Raw genomic sequence first — 4,374 nt, forward strand, 5'->3', positions numbered from 1 at the left:
CGCTTGAGCCCAGGAGTTGGAGGTTGCTGTGAGCTGTGAGGCCATAGCACTCTACCCAGAGGGACAGCTTGAGGCTCCGTCTCAAAAAAAAAAAAAGAAAGAAAAGAAAAACAATAGCATGGATTGCTGGGGTCACAGACCCAACTTGCCACAAGGGCAGGGAGTAACAGAAATGACTGATAAATGAACTGGGTCAGGTCTAGTACATAGTAAGGCATGGTGGGGACTGTGGCAAATGAAAGAGGATGTGATCCCCACCGAAAGAGCTGCTGTTCAAATGCTGTAGATTGTTGTCAGGTGGGACAGTGTCCAGAGTTGTTGTAGCTTTAGATTATGCACAGAGGCTGGAAATTCAACAGGAAATCTCCTAGCTTTTAAAAATCAGCTATCTGGCTTAGTGCCTGTAGTTCAAGCAGCTAAGGCGCCAGCCACATACACCAGAGCTGGCAGGTTCAAATCCAGCCCAGGCCTGCCAAACAATAATGACTACTACAACCAAAAAATAGCCAAGCATTGTAGCAGGCATCTATGGTCCCAGCTACTTGGGAGGCTGAGACAAGAGAATTGCCTAAGCCCAGGAGTTAGAGGTTGCTGGGAGCTGTGACACCACGGCACTCTACCCAGGGTGACAGCTTGAGGCACTATTTCAAAAAATAAAAAATAAAAATCAGCCATTTACCCAAACACCTTACAAAATGCTGGCCAGCATTTTATAAGCCAAAGAAAAAGTCTTGTTAGCTACAAGTCTTTGCCTCTGGTGCAGAAAATCTCTAGCATGCCTAACAAGAGATGCCAGGGTCACAGGCTGGCCACTATATAAAGATCACAGCAGACCATTCTGGTCACCGTCAATGGGATAGCCTGGAGGCCAACCTCAGCCTATGTTAAAGGTATAATCTTCAGAGCTACCCACAGTTTTGAACAGCAAAACTGAGTCCCTGTGAGGAAACCAGATGTCCCCATTTCAGAAATGTCCTGTCAAGGAACAAGCACCTCAGTGGGCTAAGAGACCTCAGGAATCTCTGTGATCACATGGCTCCTGACCCAGTGAGATGCCTAGCAAGCATGCTCTCCCATCACTGTGGAAACATGTGAAAGAAAGGAAGGATTTTCATACACAGAAAGCCTAAGCCATCATTCTGTTGCTAGGTGAGAAGAGGGGGTACAGCCCATGGACGTCCTCAAGTCAGCCATACGGTTCTTTGCGGCCGACAGTTGTAGGCCTGGTCCTGCTGATTTACATCCTCAGTCCCATCCAGCATGCTGGGGGCTGACAAGCTCCAAGAACTCCATGAGGAAATAGGATCCTTTCTCTTCAGCTGGAGCTCTGATGTGCTCCTGGGGCTGTGTTTCGTCTCTAGTCACTTCTAGAAACAAAGAACAGAGTGGGAGTCAGTACATGAGGGCAGATGTTTAATAGTCTGGCCTATTCTCAGCACTGTTTTTTTTTCTTCTCCCTCTTGTTCTTATTTCTTCTCCTGCCACCTCCCTTTTCTTCCCATGCATGGAATTGATTACAAAGGTTTCTCATGTACTGTTGGTACCTTGTTTGGGTGCCATTGCATGTAACTGCCTCCTTGTTTTCTTGTTGAAATATCATCTTCTAACCTGAGAAAGATTCTGTATTTGCTCAAAATAAAATTCGAAAGGAAGGTCAGGCAAATACAAATCCCTCCAATTTCCTCTGGTAGCTGCAGCCAGAGATCTTGTTCCATTTGTCCTGTTCCCATCAAAACAGGGATCAGCCCCGTTTCCTTGATTCTCACCAGGAGACCGATTGAATTCCAACCCAGCATCTGCTGGGGCTTCTGAGAACACAAAGCCATTCAGAAGTTCAGTGAAACAAAGCATGCACTGTCATACGAGCCTTTTCTCTGGCTTAATTAACCAGCAAGGCCAGGAAGAATCCCTTATTTGTCAGCAAGGGAGTTGTCCCATCATGGTTTGGAGAGAGGTTGAGTTTTCATCCTTAATGACCAGGAATTGCTTGGGAACCTGAACTAACTCTATATTAAGCGCTCAAGTGGTGATTAGTAATTTTCTCTGTTATCAAAAATAAGCCAAAAATATCCAACCAAGAGTTTTATAAAACAAGATGTCTTTAGAACAGAATAAAAAAGAATAGAAACAAACATAGTCACAGCAGCCACAGCTTTTTACATTAGGGGCAGAATGCAAAGCCAAATCTCAACACGGAAATAAACAGCTATTTTGCAGGAGGGAAAGAGGTATCCTGGTACTTGACTGAATTCAGACATACTGACTCTTTTCCTTATGTGACCATGTAGGTAATAGCTCAAGGAGTAGTAGGTGAGTTTTATCTTTACCTTACTGTTAGAGGCTTCATGGAGAAGAAGGATCACCTGGCAGCCTAGAAGTGAGGCAGAATCCACAACAGCATGTTCTCTTTAAACAAAACAAAGTCCATGTTTGTCTTGGTTTTGGCTACAAGAAACCACAGAGAGGGGCGGCGCCTCTGGCTCAGTGGGTAGGGTGCCGGGCCCCATATACTGATTCAAACACAACTGCAACAGAAAAATAGGCATTGTGGCACGTGCCTGTAAGTCCCACCTACTTGGGAGGCTGAGGCAAGAGAATCGCCTAGGCCCAGGAGTTGGAGGTTGCTGTGAGCCATGACGCCACAGCACTCTACTGAGGATGATAAAGTGAGACTTTGTCTCTACAAAAAAAAGAAAGAAAGAAAGAAACCACAGAGAATTGTTTTCTAAGTCTTCTTTGTTTTCTGAATATAAGAGTTCAGTTCAAAGCCTGTTCAACTAAAGCCTGTTCAATTCAAATAAAACCCTAGGGCTTTTACAGCCAGTTTACAATTTGGGACAGTTATTGCCTAGCTATTTAGACATTATCATTTTTCCAAAGCAGCAGTAGATTGAACCTAATATTTATTTATGTTAATATATTTAATTCTTTAACAATACTCAACGGCGGGGACGGTGTGCCTGTGGCTCTGTAAGTAGGGTGCCGGCCCCATATGCCAAGGGTGCCGGGATCAAACCTGACCCCAGCCACACTGCAAACAAAAAATAGCCTGGCATTGTGGTGGGTGCCTGTAGTCCCAGTTACTGTGGAGGCTGAGACAAGAGAATCACCTAAGCCTGGGATTTGGAGGTTGCTGTGAGCTGTGACTCCATGGCACTCTACCAAGGGCGATAAAGTGAGACTCTGTCTCTAAAAGAAAGAATACTCAAAGGCACATTTATCATCCTACTTTTATAAGTGAAGAGACTTGTTGAAAACTGGTCAGTAAATGGTGGTTTAGGTTTTCACCACAGGTCATTTATTCCCATCTGAAACTGTACCACTAGGCCTGGATCCTGGTCTGAAGAACACAGAATTTTCTGGAGAGTCAGACCTGGAGAGACCACTGGACACCTGTGATACCTTGCTTAAGTGGCCAGGAAAGGGTGTGATATTGCAGAAATGAAAGAGAAGGAAGAATATGCAAGCAAGTATAGATGAGAAGGTTGAAACTAGTAAGGAACAGTATTTCAGACGTTAGGATGGAAACTAATTTTTGGCTTTAACACTTGTTCCTTAAGTCTTCAAGTTTACTTTTCTATAAGAGAAAAAAGAGTAGTGAGGAGACTTCCCACACACAACCATGTTGCCTCATCATCCAGCCTCCCCAAGTTGCCCTAAGCTTGTTATTTCTAGTCACTGTCATAAATAGCATTGTTTGTGTGTAAGAAAATGAGGTTACCAAACTGCCCTGGGTTTCTTCATCTTCCCCTTACAGCCACACAGCTCAATGCCACAAGCCCAGTTTGCAGAATGTTCGGTGTGATTTTTCCAGCATGGGAGGGACACCACTTTCCCATTTTCCTTATGAGGAAAACAACATTTAGGTCACTAGCCCAGGATCCTGAGCTTAGCGACACCAGGGTGTGAGCCCAGGTCTTCAGACTGGTATTGCAAGCCCCTTCCACAACTATGAGAAATAGCCCTGGGTGCTGTGAACCTCACCCCTTAAAGCAGGGTGAGGACCCTTGCAGGACTCCTTCCCTGTGTAGCAAGCTGCAAATGGCAGAAAAGGGGGTCTGGCAGCTTCACCACCTCAGCAGTGTCCCAGATTGGATTTTGAGGTCGGATAGGCAATACAACCCGGTAAACACAGCGTGCACCATCTTCAACTGATCCTGTGGCTCCAAACTGAGTACTTGACCCTGAATAGGAGTCAAAACACATCCACATTCCACCCCCACCTCCTAGTCCTTGTGGAGCTTGTGGAGGAGGCACTTCACACAAAGTATTTGGGTCCAAGGCCTCTTTGGCCTGAGGAGATGGCTGCAGACCCCAGAGGCCAGCCCCAGAGCCTGTGCAATCCTTTCTTCTCCCCAGCACTGCTCCAGACTC

General features: G+C 45.6%; 1 protein-coding gene and 1 long non-coding RNA gene across 2 annotated transcripts in view; one reads left to right on the plus strand and one right to left on the minus strand.

Moving 5' to 3' along the window:
* The window catches only part of RNF216 (ring finger protein 216), a 190,721-nt gene that overhangs the window by 173,627 nt on the left and 12,720 nt on the right, over positions 1-4,374 (plus strand). The gene's annotated exons all lie outside the window — the stretch shown is intronic.
* On the minus strand, positions 1,125-2,506 carry LOC111727063. Its single transcript, XR_002774697.1, has 2 exons — positions 2,328-2,506; positions 1,125-1,367 (listed from the first exon to the last, which is right to left on the minus strand). It is a non-coding gene; the product is annotated as an uncharacterized LOC111727063 (long non-coding RNA).

This window comes from Otolemur garnettii, unplaced genomic scaffold (assembly GCF_000181295.1).
Source record: "Otolemur garnettii isolate 467f Iridium unplaced genomic scaffold, OtoGar3 scaffold00092, whole genome shotgun sequence".
NCBI lineage: Eukaryota > Metazoa > Chordata > Mammalia > Primates > Galagidae > Otolemur > Otolemur garnettii.